The sequence below is a fragment of the Podarcis liolepis genome (assembly GCF_965112155.1).
Source record: "Podarcis liolepis genome assembly, chromosome: 1".
Lineage (NCBI taxonomy): Eukaryota > Metazoa > Chordata > Lepidosauria > Squamata > Lacertidae > Podarcis > Podarcis liolepis.
This window is the reverse complement of record NC_139554.1, coordinates 120082362-120110235: the sequence shown is the minus strand read 5'-3', so window position 1 is coordinate 120110235 and position 27874 is coordinate 120082362. Positions and strand designations below refer to the sequence as shown.

The 27874-nt window shown below is 39.4% G+C and overlaps 1 long non-coding RNA gene across 1 annotated transcript in view; it reads right to left on the bottom strand.

Moving 5' to 3' along the window:
- Positions 1–27787, bottom strand: part of LOC310691077 — a 68710-nt gene extending 40923 nt beyond the window's left edge. Inside the window, exons 1-3 of the long non-coding RNA XR_014518320.1 lie at positions 27226–27787; positions 24468–24542; positions 11697–11805 (exon numbers count right to left, since the gene is read on the bottom strand). This is a non-coding gene — a long non-coding RNA (uncharacterized lncRNA). The remainder of the gene's footprint in view (positions 1–11696; positions 11806–24467; positions 24543–27225) is intronic.
- Positions 27788–27874: the final 87 nt, after the last annotated feature.

Here is a 27874-nt window from a genome sequence, read left to right as displayed (position 1 = left end):
AAATCTTGGCAGATCTCAGATGACTAGATAACGCAAATCTGATTTTCCAGAAAGCACTTTAGCAGCTAGGAATTTGTTTAAAGAACTAGCAACATTTTGATCAAATGGATTCAATACATAGCACAGGTTCTGGATACAATGGTAGCTGCGGTTGCAATAAATTATATATACAATGATAATAAAATAGGTCCTTGTCTTAAAACTCACACAAATGACAAGATTTACACATGTCTCTTCTAATGCTGAAGAAATATTTTTTAAATAGCTAGCTTCACATTAAATTGCATGCACCACATTCTTCAATTTATGTATTTAAGAGAAGTTTCTCTTCAAAGCACTAAAGCCCTAATATTTTGTGCATAACTGTGCTTTCCCTGAGCCAACAGCAATAGTTTTCAGGGCCGACAAAGTTATTTGGCATCTCAGGGGAAAAAAGTCCACAAATGTTTCCCCCTTGGATTAAAATTCACCAATATATAAAATTTAATGCCCTGTTAACATCCCCAAATTCTGCTGCCATACATGGCTGCCTCACTCTGCCCAAATAGCATGTTTTGATGGGCTTTGCCTGAACTGGGGAACAGGAGTCCTTCAAAATATTTTCCTACCAAATAATTTTAAATAATACAATTCTTTAAAATCCTATTACACTCCATGCTTGCAACATTTGGATCTAGTTCTGTTGCACTTTTTGAAAGAGAATATTCACACAGATTAGCAATAAGTCGGGTTTTAAAGGGCCGCTTTGTTTCTGAATACTTCACTTTGTTCTCAGAAAAAATATTACTTACTGATGTACAACATTCACTCAGAGATCATAAGCAACACCTCAACTAGCAGCTGCAGCAAAGAACAGTTTTGATCAATATTTCAATAAATCAGCTAGTCTAAAACTATGTTCCATATGTTTTGTCTTGGACCCAGTTTATCCACTGATCACTTATCATAAATAACACAAAAAGTATGTGGTGAAAAATATTCCATATTATGGAAATGGAAAAAAAACCCCCAAAACATTTCCATGCTTGGGTAAGACAATTTTTCTTTGATTTGCTGAAAAGATGGGCCTAAGTAAGATTTATTGGTGTTTTCACTGCCAGTTATAGCCAATATACTTGACATACTGAGTTTCATAAATCAAAACAATACACACAAACACTCCTTCATCTTCATTACATTACTATTCAGCATGATTCAGTAGAACTGTGCCAAACAACCTCAATGGCAGTGAAGGAATATTACATAGATGCTTTTTGGCTGTGATAAGATGTTTGCTGTGTCATGATGCTATTGCCATGTGGTATTACTACACAGCCTGGGTGATGGGCCATAGAGAAAATGCCATTCATTTCATTGCCACTGATACATGGCACAAAACGCAGCATCTTATCTCATATCCTAAAAATATTTTCCATTTTCCATGTGATTTCTTACAAGCGATATGGCAAAAACAACTTGCTAGTTCAGTGTAAGTTTTTATCTGAAAATGTTTTTAATAATGTCAAAATTACTTTCTATAGTTCACACTGAACACACTCCAAGGCTTTCTAACCTTTTCTACAGTTTGTAATAAAAGACGAAGAAAAAAAGCAGACTCCCTAATTTCCAAGCTACAGTACCCAGGCAAGAGAATTTACTTTCAACATCAATTGCATCAAGAATCTATGAAACTTCACATCTTAGTCAATCATCCTCATGCAATTATTACATAACTGCATACAGAAGGAATGGGAAACTTTTTCTACATTATCTTAGGAGCAATCTGCAAGGGGTCATATGCTGGTAGTGGTGGTGCCAAAACCAAGTCTTTCTGCAACACCCATATTTCACTCTTTCTACCACCCTCTGTTTTCTTAAACTCCCTTCTTCTTCTTCCTCTGACTTCCCCTTCACACACTAGGTTCCATTGCACCCTTTTCAAAGAGCTGTACTGCCACCCACCCACCCCAGACCATGGACCAGAAACTCAGAAATTTTGCTTTTTGTCACCTTTCGCACTCCACCGTGACTTTCTCAATGGCCCAGAGCAACAGGGAGCAGCCCAGAGCAACAGAGAGCATACGGATGGGCAGACAGGCTCATAGCCACTCTGAACCACAGTGGAAAGGTGCCAATTTTGCACCACTTCCCCATGCTTGTGCCTTTGGTGGTTGCCAACCTCACCAACTCCTAGATATGCCCAAGCAGAGGAACTGGACTCTCTTGCTAGAGATCTGAACAGCTTACTTGCAGAAGGCCCCTGCCTTTCTCCTTCCATCTTTTGATTACATCTATCCTGCATGTCATTAGGCTGAGGGATAAAATATTCCTCCACCCCTGGCTTTCCAGTATCCATTCATGTACCTGAAGTGCGCCAATATTTCCAGAAACCAAATAGCTGAAAATCACCCGCATCTGTAAATTGAAATGGTACCTCTGCTTTTTCCATTCCTGTGTTCCAGCTCAGACACCTGCTACTTCTGCTTCTTTCCCTTGAGCGGTTTTCACGAAAGTAAGTTTCTTTCTTCACACTTCCACACTTTCCTTCCTAGGAAACTTGTTTGCTTTATTTCTTCTTTATTTTATCCCCTTGCTGTTGTTCACTTTCTCTGACCCTTTATCGCAGGCCACTGCCATCTCTGAGCCTACCCAACTATAATTTTCCTGAAAGGCCACATTTCCATGGGAATAATCATGTAATAGCATGCAGCAAGGTACTGCACAATATCTATGCCACTATTTGAGGCAAAGCAGCTGAAAGGGTCAAGCAGATTAAGGATCTAACATTTACTTTAAATTGAATTTAAGAATCACAAAGGATTAATGATGGGGCAAATATTAATTATAGAAAACACTTAAAATTATAAACCCATTTTCTTCCCAAAAAATTAAGTAAAAGTACACTGATTACATTGTGGATAGGATCACAAAGGTGAAGGAAACTGAAATTTTCACATAATCTGTGGGCCAATCAAGTATTCTAAAGCAGAAAGAATATAAAAATAAATAAAGGCAAGGACATTATAAGAGTGCATATTTTTCCTTGAGAACAGATGTTTACTCTAAAAGTAATACGCAGCGCCGGTAGGGTATATTTATTTTCCAATTGTAAATATAGTTACATATTTCAGGGATATGTTTTCCTCCCAATGTGAGCACGTAACTCCTATTAACACTAATTGCAGTTACACATGCACACTGAAAGAAGATATATCCCTTTCCCTTTTATGTCACTATCCAAAAGCATTAGAGTATTGCCAGCTGCCTGAAGGATCATAGTGCAATTGTGGTGCTAATGTTAGCAGAGCTATATCAAGTACTATATGTAGAAATAAGGCAATCTATGCAAACATTTAAAATAGAAAAGTTTTCATTGATGGCTAGTGTAGAAATAAGATGAACATGTGGTATATTCAGTGCTAGTTTCTCAACCCTGTGTACAGCAGTTCAAGGCTCCAACACAACATTTGCTCTCCCTCTGCTCCTCTTGTTTCCTTAACATCTCATTCCCTTACACCTATGTAAATATTTATCCTGGCCAGGAGGCAGGTCTTTGGTTTTGTGTGAATGTATGTCAATGTGCAGTACCAATCAATATACAATACCAGTTGGCTATGTGAATATCACAAGGTCTAAACATGCAATACCATGCAGTTATCCAGGGGGGCTGGAATAAACACTTTTGCAAATCACCTTAAGTAGCATTGTTATTTCAAGTAAACCATCAGAAAAACAAAGAAGAAACCAGATGATAGAGGTAATCAATTAATGTGTGTAAAATGGTAGATCAGTCTTAAACATTATTTGCAATTTAAAAATCCTGATAAAATATAACACAAAGGTGTATCAGTTTGATATGACATGTTAAAATGTTTTTCTCAGTTTCCAACTACTACTACCACCACTACAATTCATTTTGCAAACAAGTTTTGAGATCAAGATAATACGATCATTTGAAACTTGAAACCAAAGTGTAATAGATCACATCTTAATGGCATCACTAAAATACTCTTACTTAAGATTTTCCGTTAGTTTCCATTAGATTAACATGTCTGGAATGTTGAGACCTGGAAACTTGCCTCTCACTATGGTAACTATGCTTGGCCAAGGCACTGCTTGATTAAGAAATTAATTAATTGCCTTTTCGTTTATTACATTTGCACTGACGATCTCAGCTTAATAAAAAAAGATTCCACTGCAGAATTATTTTCAAGACATACATAGGCTATATATAAAGAATGAAATCTATAAATGCCTAAAACCTAATATACGTGCTAAGCTTGTGAATGTGATATTTTGAGGCATCTGTAACCCTCTGCAGGAAACAGAAGGAGCTTCTCATCTTCCTAAAGTTTCTGCTGATGCATTCAGTATGCCGTCTGGGATTAATGCATCTCAATGTGTCTTCAATAGACTAATAATTACATTTGGAAATAATAATTATATAGATTACTTTTTCTATATAATATTAATAATTTTAAAAATGTAAACACAGTTCTGATGATGAATTAGAAATAGAATGACAGGAAAGAAATAAAAGGACACACACAAATATACACAGCTCATAAAAACTAAATATACAAAATTGAATGAAAAATTGCATGTTCTGCAATTTCCTGCATATTCTGCCAGAAAGTCAATTTGGGGGTCTGAAAGAGTAGCAAATTCTAGATTCTTCCAAGCTCCACCCACAAGTGACAAGTTCTGTAATGGCGCCACCTACCCTAGTTGTGGTGCTGCAGCCCTACCCGGGGGAGAGTATTTTTGCAACAGAATTTGAATCAACTCTATTAAGAAGTATGTCCCACTGAATTTAATGGGGTTTACTCACAAGTAAGTAGAGCTAGGATTGCAGCATAAATCAACCCTCCTGCATATTAACCACTTGTATCTTCAACTAATCAGATAGCAACAGATAAGTTTCTTAAAGTGAGTTCTGATACAAAAACACACAATGTTATGGTCCGTTCCTCTAAGATCTTATATCAAAAATATTTTGTTTTGTTATGTTGTACTTTAATGTTCATTATTACATGACCGGCAGTCACATTCATTACTATAATTCAAAATATAATTCAGGAACACTTTTCTTTCATAAAATCATACGCTGTTGGTCTAAAACAATGTGAAAGAGTATGCCTAGTTGCTATGTTGACTCCAGAGAAAAGAAAATGGAAAAATGATAAAGACATAAGGTTGTAGCCAACATTCTGCAAGTGCAACAGAATTTCTTTCTTCTGCCCTGCAGCCCCCTTCATACCCACAAAATCTGCTCCAGAGGTTCTTAGATTTTTAGGGTGTGCAGGGGGCTGCAGGGGGAGGGATGTGTGAGCAGAAGTCTATTCTACTTGCACAATATTGGCTACAACCCCTGTTTTTCACCATCACTCTTCTATCAATGAAAATCTTAGACCATGCACAAAGAATGTTTGTGGGGAAATACACAGATAACTAGTTCTTGGTCTAGATTAGGTCTTGTGTTTCTATTCTGAAGGATCTTGTAATACCTTTCTGTGCTGGATCAAACAATACAGCCATTGAACAACGTTGATATATGAGTCAAGGTCTCAGTTTAAGTTGCAGTTTTGCCTGACAGTTGAAGATAATGCATATGACATTTAATTCTAAAGCTATTAATACCTCTGATTTTGACAGCAGTTTGGAACATTCCATAGTAGGGAGAGATATAGAGGTCAATCCTCTCATAATGTTTGGCATCCAAGAGATGTATACGTATGAAAACATTTCAACAGAATGCAATTTGCTCAAAGATGATACTGTGAGATGAGGCTGGATGGTTTCATTTCACAAGATAATCTTCCAGTAAGTTGCATGGTTGAACCTTTCCAATGGAAGGTTTTCTAGGATGTGTATCCATGGAAATCATTCTAAGAACTATGTTATGAATGTAAAATACTACATTGTAAGTGATTTTCAGCTTTAACTACTATTAACAGTTTTTCCAACCACATTTCTCTCAGCAGTGATGTAGCTCCCTATCTTCTCTCAACCTCTGGCAGTTTTCTTTGCTTCTGAATGTATACAGATCAGAACAGCACATGGCAATCCATGTGCACAAACAGGTTTCCACAACTGAATGGCCCTTCTTTATTTAGTGCCTCATACAAAAATATGTGCTGCAACCAGCAAAAAGGAGGAGGAGCTTGCACAGTGCTAGAAACAAACTGCAACATATCTGATTGTCACAAATCTAACCAATTGCTGGGACAACAGAATGATTCTAGGTCCTTCTGCTTCCCTCAACAACACTATCAATTTGGGAGTGCAGTCCAGGCACCTGGGGTTCTCAAATTGCTTTTGCGACATTTGGTGGAAAAGGAATTTGGTGGTTTTAGGTTAACAGAAATATTAAGCCTTCTAATTTGTTTTCTGCTTCCAACTTTTTTTAACACTTCAGTTCTGGGCAGTGCTAGTTCTCTAGAAAAAGAGGTACCAGAACCCACCACAAACATCTCCCTCTTAGAATGGCAATGGCGCTCACCTGAGAGGTGTTGAAACTTAGTTCCAGTGAGTTCTGGCTGAAAAAAAGACCTGGTTCTGGAAGAAACTGTAGGGTTCTTTTTAATTTTTAGTATAACTGCCTTGCTGGATTAGATCACAGTACACCATTCTGTTTCCAGGGGTGGATGCCTAGGTGCCTCTGGAAGCTTCCAAGCAGAGCATAAAAGTGATGGTAATTCTCTTTGATGCATGGAGTCACCATCTACATAGATCCATCACCTATAATTCAGGATTTAAACCCTTAGAATTTGCTAAGCTAGTATGGATTACTATTCTATTAGCTATGTGTTGTGTGAAAAAGTACTTCATTTTGTTGTCCCGAATCTACTAACAATCAACTTCATTGAGCAATCCCAAGTTCTAGTATAATGAATGTACCATGCACAATTTTATAAGCCTTAACATAAGCCACTTAAGATCCTTAGTTTGTTCCCACTGAAGGAAGCATTCACTGAGCAGACTACACCCACAGGGCACTCACACCAGTGGAAGTGGGATTCTTCATTCTCCTTGCAGTCCCTATCCTGAAAATAGGTTCTAGAGAGCTGGAAGACTCTCTAACAAAGGGCGAGGGTGGAACTGAGGAAAATATATTCTCCCTCACCTCCCTACTGCCAGTAACCCAAGCAGACCAGACGTGAAAAGAGCTTTTAAGCTCTCTGCCTTGTTTGAGGGGCTAGGGATGCTCTGGGAAATCTCAAGGGTACTTAGATGGCCCCACAAGACTTTGTACAAGCACCCTAGAGCTGGTATACTGAACAGGCCTTCCTCAGTACACTGGGTCCCAGTGTGCTGAGTCTGCTTGGAGGAGGTAGGGAAGGCATGTAGCCTAATCCTATGCATTTTCATAGGAAGGTAAATAGGCAAACCTACCTGATAGAGCTAAGTATTTATGTTCATGGTTTTACCATGTTTAGCTGTGAAATATCCTTACACGAATTGAAATAGTTGTTAAAGCTGTTAACTCTACTGGTACCTCAAACAGCTACCAGTGATGGTTCCTCATTCCTCCAATTGTCTTCACAGGATGAGAGAAAACATCTAGCCCTGAGGCAAGTAAGCAGCAGCAGTGACAGCTTCTTCTAAACAGTTGTCTTTTCCATTTTATTGCAACTTTTTAGAAAAATCTATTATTATTGCTGCAATAATCTCATGTAAACTGCTTTGTGAGATCCACTTGAAAGCAGTATACATATTATTTAAAGTATTTAAACATATTTTTAATAATAATAATAATTTAAAAACAAACTGTAATCCCAGGAAAGGTTTTCTTCTTATCTATCTGATCTTCCTCTGTGTTTTAAATCATAATTGTTTTGGCAAATGCACCCAATTCTGAAGGTACATAGACTAGATAAGGTTTCTATTGATGTGCAATTCTGTCAGTTTTGGTTTCTCTCAATTCTATGTTTATGATAATATTTTATTCTCTTGTTAATTAAGCTGTTTTAAATCTGCATTTTATATTTGACTTGATGGCGGGTGCAATTTTGCCTTTGAGCGAACTCAAGCCGATTCTCCCCCCCCCCCCTTCTCGCTGCCAGAGTCAGCGGCAGGTCGCAGGGAGATCGCAGCGAGTTTTCGCGCTCTACTATATGCATTTTTGTACGTATTACTTGCCTGGAAACCTGCACTGCAAAATTCCAAAAAGTGCATGGCTGTTTCAGTTCCTGTGTTATTTTGTAAAGTGAATTAGGGAGGTTCACCTTTAAATGCAAACTGAACAGAATATCTTTCCCATCCCTAATGTTTATTTAATGATGGGTAAAGAATATTTGAATTGGGTATGAATGATTTGTAAAAAGAAAGTGTGGTATTTCCTTGGGCTGGAAGGAACGTTACCTACTCTAGAAGTAATACTCCCTTAATCCTAAATGTATAGAAACAGGCATCTGGTGATTTACTTGGTCTTGAGGGGAAATCCCTATGCAAATAGAAACTTCTCTTCTTATATCTCAGAATGCAACCCTGATATTAAATAGGATATGGGGTTGACTCTGACACAAATTAAGCCTTGAAAGAAGCAAATTGTTTAATATTATTATTATTACTACAACTATCAACACCATCAATTTATAAGCAAACCCTTTATCAAGCGATCTCAGGGTGGCTTATGAAATCATTATGTACCACATGCAAGACATCCATTAAAATGAGCAAAACACAGATATACAGGAAGTGATAATAATACCAAGGATTTTAAGAAAATGAGAGAGATGTGGGGTGAGGAAAATGCAGGAGAAAGAAAAAAGTGGGGGGCCAAGAAACAGGAGGAGGAAAACTGAGAAACCTGGCAATAAAAGGGAAAAAATTAAAGTGCAGCAATACTGTAGATTAGTGGGTTGAAAATGAACTCTGGATGTGGGAATAAGATAAATTTCTGTGTCAGAAATGTATCTAACAACCTAGATGTTTGTATCTACAACAATGCAAAGTGCACCTCTGGAAAGCTACCAAGATTGTAGCCAGTAGAAAAGAGGTACGGTAATTATTTTATCAAGATAGCTTTTAATTTCACCTAAATACCAGGTTGATTTTCTGGGACAAACATGCAAAAGGTAGAGAAATTCCGTATTAATATTAAATAATATTACAATACTATTCTGTTAACTACTGAATGAGCATTCGGCACCTCTAATGTGACTTTATCAGGACATATTCGTTTATGTGCCTTATGCAGAGTGATGTGCATTCAATATCACTGCCACCCCAGCTGTACAGAAGCTGAGCTATCACATAACAGTGGCAAGCCTCCAGGGAAGACAAAATGTGCTGCACCTGTTTTTAAGTGCTTAGCTATTATTCATATTTACCTTCACCCTACTTTTGCTGCAGTACACATTCGTGCCAGAAGCACTTCCCACCATGGCTATCACTATGTCCACAAAAGGTCTTCTTAAATTTCTGCTTTCTAAACAACTGAGTCTATAATCCTCCTAATACTACACGCTTTTCTCACTATCGAGCCTGCCTTTTATGACTATCATTGACTTCATACCTATCAGCAAAAGGGTTTAAGGTTGTTTTTTTATAAATGCAGTTCATATTATGCACATTATAGGAATGACTTTCCCTATCTAGTAATTCATTTTCTACTATCTTCCAACTGGAAGAAGCTAAATATTCTTTAAAAATAAGCTAAATATTTACTAATCACAACCTTGCTCTTCAATTACAATGTAAGGATTCTACACATAAATTTTAAAAGAAGTGGGTAATTATTGGCCGAGGTGCTTTGATGCTGACATGTGTAAATAGCTTGTTCAACAGCTGACCAACTCCAGATCCAACTGTTAGTTTTGGAATCAGTCTGGGAGCTTAAGACACAGTTGAACAGCACATGATGAAGTATTTGAGAGTGATTTCAAACATTTAGCATCCATAACTGTAAAATTGAATTGGCTAAAAGTTGTTCTGGGAAGACGTCAGCAAACAAGAAACATTACTAAAGAATTGGAGTAACAACATTGCTCTGCAAGCAGATATTATGAAATAGCTTTACCGGTCAATAGCATGTGGGAAGACTGATGCAGTACTGATTGCCAAAGAGTGGGAAATGTAGTACAAAAAGCGTAGAATTCATATCAGGTTTGAAGTGAAAATACTATTCCTTTTACAGCACAGATGAAATCCTGGCTGCATGTACACCAGAACCAGAATGTCGCTCTTTTAGCAAATACTTGCATTGTATTATTAACTGTGGGTTTTATGAATGGTCCATTAGATCTTTACTCAGAAATATTTTATTTTTATTTTCTATAATGTAAAGTATTGCATCTGTGGCATTGAACTGAGAAAGAATGAAAGACGCAGTTTTTAACACCATCAATTGTTGACAATGTTCAGTACTCATTGATTGTAAATTACTCTCAGTTATAAATTGTGGAAAACTAAGACTGACATATTAGCAATGCAGGAGAAACACTTTGGGGCAGAGCATTTTGTGGGGACAGATTTTTTCCATCAGTCTTCATCCATCTTTGATTAGCTCTGCTAACAGCGGACAGAGGTCATTCCTACATCCACCAATAATGCAGGCTCTGGACAGACTACTGTCACATGTAGCAAGTGTAAGGCCCCCAAAGCAGGGTAGAGCAAGAACTGGAAAGAGGTAGAGAGCTGAGTCACCCATGAATCTACTGAGTCTTAAGATGGTCCAGTAGCCTGAGGGGACCCAATTTCAATTTCTCTGCAAAGTCAGTTTGGTACTGGTACAGCAAAAAAAGTAAAAAAGTAAAATACTGCCCCCCCTTCTGCTCCGACCAATGCAAGTGACAGGGCTTCAGATTTGAACCCCATTGCTCCCCACCCAGAAATTAGGCTTGCTCTCTAGGTGATCAAAGATTAATGTATAAGCAACTGCTCCTAAAAACAGACACAACAGAAGTGGTCTGGGATAGGTGTGATTTCCAACAAAGCATCATCAAACACTGAGTTATATGGCTTTCCAAAAACCTACCGGTACTTCTATGCTCTGTTCTTATAATACACTCCTATCCACATTTTTTGTTCTCTCTCTCTCTCAAAGAGACACACACATGTACTTCAAGACATAATTCTAAATCCTGAGAAACAAACCCTCTTTTAAAAAATCACCAATTTGTTTAGTAAATTCTAGTTCTCGCTCTTGCTATTATCATAATGTTTGGGGAGTTTGACTGGAGATTTGCATAGTATAAATCATATGTAGCATGACTCTAACTTTACAGAGCTATGGCCAGCAAGTTGTAACTTTTGGCACTTCTGTGAGAAGTCATATGTTTAATATGATGTCATGAATTGGCTCTGAGGTTCCAGTGAAGGTGAAAATTCCCACAGTCCTGCAGTGCTTCAAGAAGTAAAGTATAAATGACTACGTAGAGTAGCCTATTCTAGGATTTGGGATGGGTCTGTACTGATGTACTCTTCCTACAGCCCCTACTTCTCATCACAGCTGACAGCTATTACGGCTGCTGGCCGATGGCCTCAGATGAGAAGAAAAAACATACAGAACTTTTGACCTTATTCAGTTACTATCAGTGCCAAGCAGCAACCAACATATTGGGCATCACCCAAGTTCAACAGTACATGCTTCAGAGCTGTCCTTCCAGTTGCTCTGAATCTATTCCTTACACCTTCCTAAAATATTATTAACTGCTGTATTTCAATACTAAATTCAACGTGTGTTTTACTAAATTTAGTTCAACTGAAAGTACCTGCTTCCTGTGATGCTCATTCTTGGCAATGGACTGCATAGATTTCCACAGCTCACACCGTGATAGTAGATCATAGCGCTTTGTCTTACTCCTCTGGAAGGTGTCAGATCTGAAAATTATGAATAAGAAATCCCCATTTGGAAGCATGTATTTGTACAGAACAAAAAGAAAATAGAGGGAAACTGCCATAAAATGCAAAGAACTAAAAAGAGAGCCAAGATAACCACAGAGCTCTGGGTATGGAAGGAAGTCTCATTGTGTTCACTGGGAATTACATCCTCCCTATTTATTCAGGATTGCAGTTTAAAAAGTGGAAGTAGATAAAGGAACAAGCAATAAAAACAGTAAGATGATCACTAGCTCTCCATAAGAACAAGTCTCCGTAATTTCAGTAAGCTATTTTTTATGAGAACCCAATGAAGTGGTTGTGAATAATTAAAATAAGAGGGAATTAAATAGAACTAGGTTGTAAAGAATGTATAAATGCTTTATATCACATTGAAACGATGAAGACATACTGGAGGGGGACACACACAAATTCCATATGATTTTCTAGCTGCAAATACAGTGGTACCTCGGGTTACATACGTTTAAGGTTACAGACTCCACTAACCCAGAAATATTACCTCGGGTTAAGAACTTTGCTTCAGGATGAGAACAGAAATTACGCGGTGGCGGCACAGCGGCAGGCCCCATTAGCTAAAGTGGTGCTTCAGGTTAAGAACAGTTTCAGGTTAAGAACAGACCTCCAGAACAAATTAAGTTCTTAACCCAAGGTACCACTGTAAACTCTTGATGACTTCGCTATTTCTTAAATGTCAAGATCTTTATTTTCATATTAAGTAAGCAATACAAACATTTCCTGTCACTTTCTTTCAATGAAATGATATTTTATATCAGCATTTGTACTTCAATATATTTGGAACATAACATTAATAACACATAAACATAGACATTCACAGTCCTTCTGAATCCATCTCTACAATATTGTTCAGCACTGAGCTTTGTTCCCTTTGACACTGTCTGTGTTTAGCTAGTTTTGAATATCTTATTATTTTTTCTAATTCAACACTTTTCCTTGCGAGGGTTCTCAGTCTCAAGCTTGTGACTGGCACTGAGAATGGCTAGAATGTTTGGACCATCATAGTGGGCAGAGCTTTCATACTTACTTGACAAGAACTGAAAAACTGGGTTGTGCTGGCTATGGTTCCCAATTCAGAGAAAACAAGTAATAATTACTTCATTTTCCTTCCTTCCTTCATTCATTCATTCATTTAATAACTGAATACTGCTCAATATTACAAACTATAAGAGGTTGATAATGGAAGCAGATCCTTGTAAACATGTAAATAAATGTAAATATTCTACATATTTGAGTAGGATTGTTTTAAACAAAAATGTTTTTAGCAGGCTCTGAAAACAACATAGTGAAGATACCTGTCTGATGTCAATAGGAGGGAGTTCCAAAGTGTGGCTACAGCCACACTAAGATCAATTTCTTACAAATGAAGAATGAGCATTATGCGGTGCCTGTAGTTCTGCAGATCGTTGTGACTGAGTGGGCATATATGGGGTAAAGCAATCTCGCAGGTAAACTGGGCCCAAGTTATTAAGGGCTTTATAAACTAATAGTAACACCTTGAACTTGTCCCAGTAGCAAATTGGCAACTAGTACAGATCTTTGAGCACAGGTGTTATATGCTGACAGAGTCTTTCCCACTCCTGTAACTGCAGCTTCCAGATCAAGCACAAGTGAAGCCCTACATAGGCTGAGATTACACATCTAGAAGAGAAGCTTCATACTCATCCAGCCTCAAACCTCAGCTGCAAGAACCACAGGACAATTGCAACTGGATATAGAGATGGGTTGAATGAAATGGCTTAAACTGGGGCCACATCTTATTAAGAACATCTGCAGGAGAAATGACAAGTCTGGGAACCTTGGATGAACCAAATCATGCCTTGCCAAGTGACAAAAAAGAAGCCCAGCTCCAAGGCCTGGGCCCAACCTTATGAGCAGAAAGGCCTTCCTACCCCACGTTCCTGGGCCCCACAACTAGAGATGGGAAGATCTAGTTTCCAGAAAAATGATGGGGGGAAAAACAGTTTGATATAGTTTGAATATTCCAGACTTTTATTTCTGGTAAAATATGGCTTTGGGGGGAAAAAACCTGCCCCTCCCAAATTTTTCCGGTTTTTTCCAGGCCTTCCCATCTCTGCAGGTGGGGCAGGTTGGCCTCAATAATATTTCTGGCCCCCAGAAAAATCCTTCACCTGCAAATGTGTCTAAGGGTCATCACCTGTTCCCTCATCTCCCATTAACGTTTCCCAAACTTACCAGCCACAGAATTGGGTCAAGCCTCTGTTTAGTTCCTCTACACTCACTTGCTGGAAATCCATTCCCAGGCTGTTGTAACATTGGGGTGAGGTACCATTGCACCATCAGACCTATCCAGGGCCAGCTGCAGTTCCCTACTTATTTTGTGGATTGCTTTATTTGAACTCTTAGTTTCAATACCACCTTTCCATAACCTCTAGGGGAGACATTTTCAACCTTAAGATGACCACCACAGGTCATCACTGCTGAATCAACATGATGTCCATGTGGCTTGTAAGACTAAGGGCCATGCCCTTCAATAACCCCAAATCTTTGCCTCCAAAGTGTAAAACCAAAACCTGTGGATGTTGCCATACATGGCAAGACTGGAACAAAGTCAGCGCTACAGGACAAGTGTACTGTTGCACAAGGTTGAGTGAGCAGTAAGTTATCCATCTCTCCCTGGAGCTTAGGACTCTTGCGCTACTGTACTCTGAGCACTGTGAGATTACCAGGCCATGGCTCTCTAAAACATATGCACACACATTATTTAAAATGAGTAACTGTTTCTTTTATCTCTTGATCACTTTTAGGCCTTTCAGACTTATGACCAGCAGTGAGGATTGCTTATCTAATTTCAGCTTTCTACGTTGAGTTTGTAAAAGTGAGCAGTTTAGCACCACATTGTCAGAGGGCAATTCCCACAGTAGCTCAAGTTTTGCTGGTAGCTGCAAGAAAGAGAAATGGGTGGCAGGACAGGTGAATTAAAGTCAGCAGTGCTTAAAAATAAGACATAATTTTTACAGCAGGAATAGTACCTCCATCTTATCCAGGTGGTGTTATGTACACTGACTCCTGCTGGCTATCCTGCTTGGTCCAGCTACCAGCAAGCAAATGAGAAGGATGGAACTATAAAACAGTTTCTTACTCCCACTCTATTGCTTTATCTGCTGCTGCTAATTTTGCACTTTATCATTGCTACCTTGTTCTTTTACTTGAAAATGTAAATAATTTACAGCTGTATAATCAAATGTTCCACTTCCTTCAATAGTGCCTACAGTTTATACACAGTGATCACTTAATCAGTTACTGAAATACAGCCACTTCTGGAATGAAATGCAACAACTGCTTCATAGTATAGAATGCATCCCATCATAGAAAAGGAAGTGAAGAAGAATACCAGAACTAATTGAAATTGCAGGGAGAATTTAGGTAGGAAGAATGCAATTATCCCTTTTGGAATTTGGCCAGGATATTAAGATTAACATCTTATACTTCTATGATGAGTCCCATAGGAATTTTAACAGCTACAAGTGGTCAGGACCTTGGTTTTACATCTCAGTCTACAGAAGCTCTAAAACATAATGCTTGGCTTTGGCTTATGCAGGAATTAAATGGAAGGGTGAGATATGCCTCACAAGTTCCTACACCATTTAGATTATTCCTTAGAGGTTTACCATCCAACTATCTGTCATCAAGACAAAGCCTTTTGCTTCTATCTTATATTAGCTTAACATAAAGAGTGCAAAGGTCTACAAGGATCTAAGCAGTTATGTGAAATGAAGGATTAGCAACCTTCTAGACAATAGTTTGAGTTACAGATTTAGTGGCTGATGCTTCAGTGTTGAAAAAAATGTTCTGTAGCAAGTACAAAGTACAGGAGTTTATGTGAATCATGTAGATACAACATCAGTGTATAAACATCTAAGCAGGCTGCATAACATTTCATCAAGATGGTATCATATGTCAAAATGTGTGACATGGATACATAGACAGAACATAACAACCTTAATATTAACATAGGATTCACCCAAAGACAATCTATTACCATCTTAAATTATTATTATTTGAATTTATTTACCATCCTATACCAGGAGGTCTCAGGGCAGTTCACAGAACTCACAAAAGAGTTTATGCAGGATTGTCTCAACAATCAGCATAGGGTTTTTTTGGTTTTGGTTTTGTTTTTATAAAAAAAGTTACAATCATATGGAAAATCATATACACCCAACATAGGGCAGAGAACCCAACACTCTAGGATAGAGAGTGCCATGTTCTACTAACTGAACCAGCCAGGTTCATGCAGATGTTCCATGCAGCCGCCTTTCCCCATTCTTGGCCCTAGCCCCTCAAATGCTTATTCTGCATGTCGCTTTTTAAACAAGGGTTTCAAAATCAGCAAACCTATTCTTTTAGTTAAGAAAATGCATGCTAAATGCAGTGTGGTACTTGAGGAGCCAGTTTCCCCCTCCATGTCCCATTCTGACCCATCCATGACTGTGCTTGGATTTACTTATTCCTGCCACCCCAAGAAGTTGCATCCTGTTTTTGCCACACAAAGGAATGAAGCAATGAGTACAATGAGGGTACAGGAGGTAGCGAAGTTATCTGGGCATCCAATTGCTTTTTATTTCACCCATTACTGCCCTATATTTGACCAAAACAATTCCACATCAATGAAAGGGTTAAGAGTTTATTATGCCTACATAGCCAAAAGTGAAGCAAAGAAACCATGTATCTTAACACCTGGAAGAAGCTGAGGAAGGCACAGCTGGCTTCTAGCTTTCACACATTCCTAAGTTTTCAGTTACTACCAGTATTTCCCAAACAAGGCTACATGACAAACAGTTGCAGGTGGCCAATTGCTCATATACAAGAATAGCTTTACTCAGCAAAATCCTACAAAAGTCATTTGTCAATAGAAATATTTGTATCTCAGGATGTAAGTTTAGCATTATTGAAATGTTGTCTTCCAAGACTGTAAGTGTGGAAAAATAGCTGTACATGGCTTGGAACATATGAAACAGAAACTGCTTTAGCCTAAGGAGCATGTATCATTGCCTAGGACCCTCGTACCTACGGGACCGCCTCTCCTGGTATGTCCCACAGAGGAACTAACGGTCTGCAAATAAAAACATCTTGAAGGTCCCAGGCCTCAGAGAGGTTAGGCTGGCCTCAACTAGAGCCAGGGCTTTCTCGGCTGCGGCTCCAATCTGGTGGAACGCTCTGTCACAAGAGACTAAGGCCCTGTGGGACCTGACATCTTTCCGCAGGGCCTGCAAGACAGAGCTGTTCCACCAGGCCTTTGGTCAGGGCGCAGCCTGACTCCCTCCTCTGGCAATCTGCACAGAATTTTGCTTAACGGTTGCCATCAATTTGATTTTAATTAATTTTTAGAATGAGATGTTTTTATAATGTTGGATTATTTGATTGTTGTTAGCCGCCCTGAGCCCGGCTTCGGCTGTGGAGGGTGGGATATAAATAAAATTTATTATTATTATTATTATTATTATTATTATTATTATTATTATTATTATTATTTTGAGAGGTTTTCCCAGCACCTTTACTTCAAAACCTTTGTTTTGCTTTGGAAGGTGAGGGAATCTAGGAGTGGTTACAAACAGCAGAAAAGTATACCTGTCCTCTTTTGGAATGGACAGGAAGAATTTCCCCACCAAGCACCTGGACTTCCAGAATGAGCGTGCTTTTTTTCAGGGGGGTACTCAAATGTACGCAGCAATGGCACCTCTTTTTGTTGTTAAAAAGTGTGGCACTTACTGTAACAACTTCATGGTGAGTACCGGCATCTATTTTTCTAGAAAAAAAGCACTGAGAATGAGTAAATGCCTTACTCCTTCCAATCGAAACTTTTCTACTTAGATCAAGTCACATGGCATTTTAGAGGTAGAAGGCACTGTGCAGGGAGCACCATGAAACCCTCCAGTAGAACAATACCATTAATGCATTAGCATCCATTAAGTTTAGAAGCTCAAATTAAAGTTTTTAAGGTTCAGCACCAAAATCTATAATGCCCCGCCATCAGTCCTTCTGTCTCTTGATCTTGAGTTGCACACCCTTCAACCCTTATTCCCCCATTTCTCAGCCTTCCCCGCTCCTCTGGTCTATGAGCTACTGGCTGGTGTTTACCTTTCATCCTGAGATCACCCAACATCCACTCATTTGTCTCCTCTACCTCCACATATACAGATGTGGAAGGTACTCACAGGTATCATCCAGACTGACCAAACTCATAACAGTATGTACACAGTGCCATAGCCCAACTACCTGTTTGTCCCTTTACAAAAAGCATAATGTAGTGTAACTATCGTTCTGCCCAGACAGTGAGGTCCAGCTCCGAGGGCCTTCTCGTGGTTCCCTCACCGCAAGAAGTAAGGTTACAGGGAACCAGGCAGAGGGCCTTCTTGGTAGTGGCGCCTGCCCTCCCATCAGATGTCGTATTTTTAAGGATTCTTGTATTAAGAATGTAAAGTGTCCTAGGATTAGTGTCAGGCTAGAATTTGGGAAAGCAGCATTCTAATCCCCACTCAGCCATGAAGCTGACTGGGTGACTTGGGCTGTTCACAGTTTCTCAGCCAAACCTATCTCATAGGAGGTGAAAGAACTATGTATGCCACCTTCAACTACTTGGAGGAAAGACAGGATATAAATGTTAAAATAAATAATTAAAATGATTATAAAATGAATTTAAATTCCAGTCAAATATAAAATAAAACCACTACATTAAGCATATTCTGATTCTTTTTATTAAGCTAGGTGCACTAAATTGTTTTTAAATATAAAAGATTTCTAGAAGAGGAAATACAGCAGAAACAAACAGTATTATGGTGCCTTCTGCACAGGTGTTATTTCAGAGTGATTAGTACAGATCATCAGATGATCATCTTCATCCATGTGATCAACAAGACCAAAAGGTCAATATGGTTTTAGTTTACCATATGCTATAAAATTCGTATGATAAACTGACAGATTAGCATACTTTTTCAGCTATTATAGACACTTCAGTCTTCAAATCAGAAAACAGATTAGAAATCATTTTGTAATCTCTGCTAAGAGTCTGATACATCATGCATAAAGCATAACAGACCTCTCAAAATGTTAATCCTTCTGGCAAATTCTCACAATTACACAGGATTTGCCTAGAAACTACAATAACAGAACCAACATAATTACATATGATAACAGAGAAACATTGCACAGTAATATCTGTAAATAAAAATTATATTATATGAATATTTTGATTGTGCTAATTGTTTGTAAATGATATTTATCATTTTTTAAATAAACAAAAAATGAAGTCTAGGTATGGTCTACTTATTCAGATTCCATTACTGAATCTTCAAATTATATTTGATTACTAATAAATGACAATTTTGCATTTCTGGTTTCATGCATTTCTAATAAGCTGCTCTAGCATTACTTTATTTAGCTGCAACACCATGCACAAATGCTGATCCTAAATATATCTCCTGAACTCCAAGTGACTTGTGTTTGTATAAATAGAGCATAACAAGCTATGAAATCTTCCTTCCAACAAACTGTCCTATGCCAAAATAGTTGCTCTGGATTTTTTTTAAACCTATGGCTGAAAGGCTGGATAACCAGAAAACAGCTTAACAAAATAATCATCCTTAAATCTGTTTTAACAATTTCTCTATATAGGTCTTTTCCATCAAATGACAAGGAAGCAGTGGAGGTTTTGAAGTGTTATAAGGGTGCAGTTGTGCCGTCACAGATGGGATCAAGTTTATAAATTCAGCTTTAAATCAGAAAGGATAGAGGTGCTGTTAGCCAGCAGGAGAGCTGAAACTAAAGTGGGAATTTGTTCTGTCTTGAATGGGGCTGCACTCCTTTTTGAAAAACAGGGTTTGTAGTTTGGGGGTGTTTCTGTATCTGCCATTGCTGCTGGATTCCCAGGTGGCTGCCATAGCTAGGAAGGTGCTTTTGTAGAGCTTTGACTGTGATAAAGCAGATATTGCCACTGCCATGCATGCCTTTGTCACAGCCAACTGGATTACTGTAATGCACTCTGCATAGAGTAACCCTTGAAAAGAATTTATAAATTTTAGTAACTGCAAAATGGAGTGGCCAAATTGCTCTCTTTTCTACTTTCCTGATTGCATCAACAATGGCTTCCAATTAATTTCCTGGCGCAATTTAAGGTGCAACTTCTTACCTATAAAGTCCTAAATAGTATGGGATCAGGATATTTGAAAAATATTGTGCCCTCCCATATGATTCTGCCTGTCCACTGTGCTCAAAGGACTTGGCTGTGTGTTGCACCTCCTTTAGAGAGCCAGCTAGTTAAGTCACAGGAAAGCGCCTTTTCTACTATGGGACCAAAGCAGATGGATGAAAATAATTAACAAGCCAGGGCTTTCCCACCGGGCCACTGCTGAGCTACTGGTTCTGGTGGTAGATGCAGAATGTGATGGAGAGCCATGGTGTTAGAAGTCTTCCCCTTGCCCTCTGATATTCTAACTAACACTCTGCGGCTGAAACTCCCAGCCTGGATATGTCTACAGAAGCAGACAGGCCAGGGATTTTGTCACTGGGCTGCTGCTGATGTCGCCTTACCTTCTGCACCTGCTGGCAGCTGCAAAAGGAGCTTGGGGGAGCAATGGTGTTAGAAGGAGTTCTCTAGCATTTCAATTTTTACTCTGCAGCTGAATCTCCTGGGCTGGAAATGGCTGAAGCAGCAGGTGTTAGTTCCCCACAGGCCAGGGCTTCCGCTCACAATTTGCTAAAAACATGGAAGATAGATGACTCAAAAAACACAGTGAATGAATTAATGTTAAATTTCTGTATGCATGAATTAAGAAACTGTTCTGGGCTGGAGTACAATATTTTAATAATGCAGCTGCCATGTTCATTAGTCTCTATGTTTCCGGAAACTAATCTCCTACGTAAGTTACAACACTCAACTACTATGCTTCTATTCTGTTCTGAGTGATGACTTAATAATGCTTCACAGTTGCATGACATTTCATTAACAACGCTACTTAAAATATGAAAATATCTGCCAATATCCCAAATTAAAATGAATAAATGCTGTTTTATAAGTAAATTATGATTGCATGTTCATACAAAGGTTCTTAATGCAATGCTAATGAATACCTAATTCAATTTATAATATAACGTCAACACTTTATGCTTAAATTACATTCAGTTATAATGTAGCCGACATAACAGTCTAAATACATTATACCTGATAAGATTGCCGTGAGAAATGAACAGACAATAGGAACAAATGAAAGTTATGTAATTCAGTGCTTAAAGCAATCCAATGATGTATTGTACAAAAGGAAATATACTTCTGCTTGTACGAGGCAGCGCCACTGAATTCTTATTTCCTCATCCTACTTAAACTCCCCATGCTCCATCTCTCACTGTTGCAGAGGGTTTCTCGGCCCACAGGAATGGGTTTTAGTAAGTGCAGAGGGCTACAAAGGAAGAGGAGCCACAAAATCCTCACCCTGCAAGCTGAATTCTGAACACACTTCTCTGGATCCTCTTTTCAAGCAATCCAAGTTAATCGCTGCATTCTCACAATGCTAAGGATGAGTGGTATCTGGGGGGGGGGGGAATCATCTTTCTTTTTTATATTAAGACATCTCTAGACCAGGCATAGGCAAACTCTGCCCACCAGGTGTTTTGGGACTACAATTCCCATCATCCCTGACCACTGGTCCTGGTAGCTAGGGATCATGGGAGTTGTAGTCCCAAAACATCTGGAGGGCCAAGTTTGCCTATGCCTGCTCTAGACAATGTCATTTTCCTAGGGACACTGTGAAATGAAATGCATGCTTGACTCCAGGAAGCTAAACATGGTATCACAGTGTGAGGCAATTCCCTAGTAAGAAAAAAATATCTGCCACCAGGTCTCCCGCATGCAGTTTATAAGGAGAGTACAATAGTGTTCATCCCTCTTAATTATGGAACAAAACCTTTTCCCACCTCAAGCCATAATAAAGCCAAAGTAAATCAAATGTGCCTGCAGTTATATCTTAACAGCATTAGCTACCTTTCATCATACTCTGATAACATCAGACATGTAGCCTGAACCGTATGGGAAAAGCCTAAAATGCATCTACTCCAGTTCCATGCCAAAAACATCATCCTTTCCTAAATCTGAAGCAACACTAGATTGGAGAAAGCCTCTGTTGTTTGGCTGAGGCTCCCATACCAGAGGAACAGTGATTGGCATGCCATAAATATACTAATATAACAGACCATTATTACTTGTATAGTATAAAAAAAATTGACATAATCCTTATTTCCAAACACACCTACTTGGATCCAGAGCTAATCATCAAATTTATTCAATAACAGAAGTGTATCTTCACATAATATGTTAAGGATTGGACTTCAAGTCAATCTACAACATGCAGAGCAAAATGAAATTATTTAACTACGGTACTTGGCTACTCCATTCCACTTCTACTTAGTCTAAGCAAAGCTAGAAGGAAATACAGAGTTTCTAACTTCTATTTCCATAGTAATGCTACTGCTGGGGGCACAGGGCTAGTGTTACCATTAGACAGAACAAGGTTGCTCCCTTTATCGGCTGAATTCAGAAGTCATGAAAAAGCAACAAAATGTTACTTAAAGTATTTTCATTCCTAGGGAGAGGAGTTTGTGGGGTTTTTTCTGATATGGATGCCATGCTATCTTGGCCGCCTCAAGTACTACACACCTTGACTAGTGTGGTGCTATTTGCTGTTCTCAGGCAGTAAAATATATTTGAAAAGCCTTCCTTGTAGGAAAGAATTTTCTGGCTGGAAAGCAGTGCTCCATTATTTCCCTGTGCAAATGCTGTTCAAACAGTTTTACAACATTCCCACCACCAAGAAAACACCAAAACTCCAAGTAAACTCAGCTGAGGAAAAATTAACCTTGGGATGGAATTTGTAGATTAAACACTGTCACTCCTATCTGTAAATCCATCCTTGCAAGTGCCTTCTGCCCTTCCCACTTTCCTACTATCTTCTTGACAAAATTTGGATTGGGTCACAGACTACCACTTTAACATCTTGCTTCACCTTGAATGTATTCTCATGAATACTGTGCACAGTCTAAGCATATCTTACTGGCTTGCTCCTACTCTAGGATAATATTTTTTCTCTAAAATGTCTGTTTCTTGGGAGGAATTCAACACTGTGCTCTTCCGAATGTTCGATCAGCACAAGCATTTTGGCTTACCAAAACAATCTCCCTCTTCCCACCCACAGTGTATATTCCAGGGGTTCTCCAGACCCCCACAGATTCAGTTGGCTGGAGGGGAGAACCTTATTGGGCAGGCAAAAGTCTTTGCAAAGGGCTTCCGCTGATGGGACTCAATAGTTGAAAGCCCATTTTGAAACATAAAACTACGTACAATAAACAGAGAAAATGAAGCAGTTATTCAGTCAGTTATCCTGTCACATGAACTTATAAGCAAAGTCATATGCACAATAGATGCAGGATCAGGCCTGGAGGATATGAAAAAGAATTCAATAGGATTTCTTACATTTTTAGACTTCAAGTACAGGCAACGGTTGATTAACACACGTCTGAATGACGTGCAATTGCACAAGCATGCATGGTGCCAAACCCGGAAATTATCCAAAAACGTCACTGAATGCATCATTAAAAGGGCGGAACGGGGGCAGGAAGGAATATGCTTATACGCACTCTGCCAGTGTATGCAGGAGCCAGGAACAGAACCCCCATGAGAAATGGTTGTCAACTATATATGCATTTTGAATAAAAAGAAAAAGGCATAAATTCTACAATTGTAAATTACAGCTGCATTACATTTAAATACTGAATCATTATGCTCTGAGGATATTTTGTAGTGAGGATTATCTTATTACATTCCATTACTTTCTGCATCTGCTTACTGATAATAAAAGAAGCAGCTGTTTTAAACTAACAGGTGTGAACAGTTCATTCAAGCCTTTAAACAGAAGCTAAATTCAATTTCCTTGTTGAATGTTTTGAAATTATATTCCAAACACTATTTACAATATTATAAACAGTTAATTTGTATGGACTTTGATTCATATGTAACATATATGAAATAACTTTTCTTCAAAGTTTAATTCAAAATCTTATGCTTATACTGTGCACATGCTGAACTAATTATGTCAGATGTTTTCTATAAAATCTTTAGTCACACAACTGAACAGCTTTTCTTCGCCAACTGTTATATATCAAATTCACTGCAGAAAACCATGATAATTATGAAGTAACAGAGGATCAAATTCATAGCAGTAATATATCTCTATCTTAGTTAAGCTATAAATGATCATCAAGCTTGAAATCGTATATTTATTTAAAATCAGTTTTCTGTATCATTTGCAACGATGTGCGCTTCGCAAAATGTGATAAATATTTTCACTTTTAAACACTCAGTAGTGCTAAACGTATTATCACGACTCTAGGTCTTACAGCACTTCAACAAAAGTAAAAAGAAAATCCTTTAAACTAATCTAAGCAGTGGCTGGCTTTGGTTAAAGAAATGCCATAGAATGATTTGTATTAAGCAATAAATCATATTACTTGTAATAATTATGAACTCCTCTGGGTATCCTTTTAAAGAATAAAAAGAAATCCACTTATCAGTATGAAAATGCTTATAAGTATTTTTTAACAGATGTGATAATTCCACTTACTTCAATTACTTCACGGGCCTCAACTTTACACACAGAGATGTCATATATCAAGCTTTTTCTTGCAATATAAGTCTCCTGCAATTGAAAGTAAAATTAAACTATTTTATATCAAGAAACGGTTATTCGTTTTATATAAGTTAAGCTGGAAGCCTGTTAAAGAAGGGGCAGTGGTACCTCGGGTTACATATGCTTCAGGTTACATTCACTTCAGGCTACAGACTCCGCTAACCCAGAAATAGTACCTTGGATTAAGAACTTTGCTTCAGGATGAGAACAGAAATTGTGCTCCGGCGGCACAGCGGCAGCAGGCGGCCCCATTAGCTAAAGTGGTACATCAGGTTAAGAACAGTTTCAGGTTAAGAACAGGCCTCCGGAACAAATTAAGTACTTAACCCGAGGTACTGTATGTATGGTATGGTACTGTACTGCCATACTTACTTACTGAGTTTAAGAACACTGACCTAAGCCAATACATGCCAAATTTGCTGGTTGGTTTTGCATTCCGTGGAACTAATTCCAAAGGTCCAACATAAAAGTTCAAACAGCAGCTACTTTTTAAGTTGCCATATAAATACAGAACTTACACATAACATTGAAATTCATTTTGTTAGTTTTGGCCCAGGTCTCCCATTATGTCAAAATCATCTTGGATCCTGTTTCTGTCAGTGTTCGCTGACTCAGTTTGGTGCCATTTGCTCCTTAGCCAAGCAATTTATAAATGTGTTAAACAACACCAGGTCCAGGACACAACCCAGGGACATCCCATCAGTCCCTTTTCTTCAGGTTGATAAGCAGCCATTGGCTAGCACCCTTTAGTATGGCTCACCTGCCAGCTACAAATCCACCTAATATAAACATCATCTAGCCCACATGGTACCAACTCGCTGGCAAAAATATCATGGAAGAACTTGTCAGAAGCCTTATTGAAATCAAGCCATGCTATATTACACTTTTTCCTTCTTCTAATACAAATATTATTACAGAAATACTAGCTAAATTTCTGTTCATAACAATGCACAGTACAGTGGTGCCCCGCAAGACGAATGCCTCGCAAGACGGAAAACCCGCTAGACAAAAGGGTTTTCCGTTTTTGAGCTGCTTCAAAAGACGAATTTCCCTATGGGCTTGCTTCGCAAGACGAAAACGTCTTGCGAGTGTTCCGATTTTTTTCCGCTCCCCCCCCCTTTTTCTAAGCCGCTAAGCCGCTAATTGCCTTTTAGCCGCTAAGCCGCTAAGCCTTTAATAGCCGCTAATCCGCTAATAGCGCTAATCCGCTAATAGGGTTGCTTCGCAAGACGAAAAAACCACTAGACGAAGAGACTCACGGAACGGATTATTTTCGTCTTGCGAGGCACCACTGTACAGTGGAACCTTGGTTCTTGAAGCCCTGGTACTCGAACATTTCAGGTCCCAAACGCCGAAAACCCAGAACTAAGGGTTCCGGTTTTCAAAAGATGAATGTCGGATGCAGCTGCCGGCTATTGTTTCTGGGGCGCCTGCACCAATCAGAAGCTGTGCCTTGGTTTTTGAAAGTTTCAGAAGTCGAGTGGACTTCTGGAAAGGATTACGTTCGAGAGCCTAGGTACCACTGTGCTGGAGTTGCTTTGCTGATGCTCAGGGCTAGACCTCAGCCATCACATGCTACTACAGTCATACCTCGAGTTGAATGTGCTTTGGGTTGAGCGTGTTCGAGTTGCACTCCGCGGCAACCCGGAAGCAACGGAGCGCGTTACTTCCAGGTTTCGCCGCTCGTGCATGCGCGAACGCTCAAAATGACATCGTGCGTATGTGCGGAAGCAGCGAAACGCGGCCCGCGCACACGCCGTCGCATCTTGTGTTCTGTTCAGGATGCGAACAGGGATCCGGAACGCATCCCATTTGCATCCCAAGGTACCACTGTACTATGCAATACAGGGGATTTTCCAGTCCTTGTTCGTTTCCCCACTGCATCACAGTATTTTTAAATTTTAGAAGCAACTCTTCTAACCTCCTCAGACTCTATTAAGCAACCTGCCTGGGACCTCAGGATGAAAGATAATGGCAGAAATACCGGGGGGGGGAGTGCCCCCCAAGACCCTGGCAGAACCCATTATAGGGCCTAAATCTGACCTAAGACTGCAACCACAGCACTAGTATCATAAAAACACATAATTAAGAAGCAGGTCTCCAAAGGCTTCTTTTGGCAAGCTTAGGCCTCAACAGGCAGACAAGTGCTGCCTGAGAGAGGCACTGCCAATGGGGGGGGGGGTTATTGGGTTGTTGTTGTTTTTATTTTTATTATGTATTCTCTGAACCACCCTGAGACCCCCGGGTATAGGGCGGTATATAAATGCAATAAATAATAGTAATAAAGTAGCCACTCCCAAAGCTGTTTGCAAATCGCACCGATTTAGAAAGGTGTGTTTTAGAGCCGTGCATGAATTATTCCTCAGGGCCTAATTTATTTATTATTATTTACTGGGTTCTAGAAACAAGAAGAATGTTGTACAAATAAGTGCACCAAGTTTTCTCATGTCTGTATATCCCAAAAATAGCATAATAAATGTGGAAAAAAATATCTACAACGTATGTTTCATTATTGTCCCCCTCTTCCCCCCTTTCTTCTTCTTCTTGTTTAAACCAATTCATGAACCAAGAACTTATTTCTAATTATTATGAGTATTTTTGGTGGTTTAAGAGCATAGGCTCTTAAAACAGGCTGGTTTGGGGGTGGGTGGGTGTTTGCAATTGAACCTGGGGACATTTCTGCCACTCTTACCTCCTGCTCCCAAACCCGAAATGGCATCTCTGTTTTTTCGAAACCCGACTAAGCCCGTTTGCCCGTTTTTAGAGAAAATGGCGGGGGTTCCTATCGGCGCCCTTCTCCTTCACCTGCTGAGAGACTGAGGCACTGAGTTAAAGCGGACGGGGGTGTGTGCGTGTGTCGTTGTTAAAAACACACACACACACAACTACAATCACCACCAGCAAGGCCTGAGGAGGCAACCCGAGTCAACTCGGCGGGACTCGAGGCGCACAAACGAGGCGGGAAAGCCGGGCAGGACTCGGATCTAGGCGCCCCAGTGCAACGTTTCCTCACAACATCCCCTTCTTTTTCCCGCTTTTCGTCGGTGTTCCTTTAAGTATTTATTGGGGGACGGGGAGAGGTTTTTTTTTTTTCCCCGCCGGGAGAGGAGAGAGGAGGATGATGGTGAGGGGATGAGGAAGGCCGCGACGCGCCTCTCTCTCGCTCTCTTGCTCGCTCTCTGGCCAAGCTGGGGCCACGAGCTCGTTTCGAATGGAGGCAACGTTCTGCGGCCGTTGGAATGGCGGTTGGAGTCACAACAGAAGGAACGGGTGGGGTAGAGAGCGAGAGATCTTCGGTGTGTGGATGGGATGGGGGAGTGACACCTGCGTGCATATTTTCC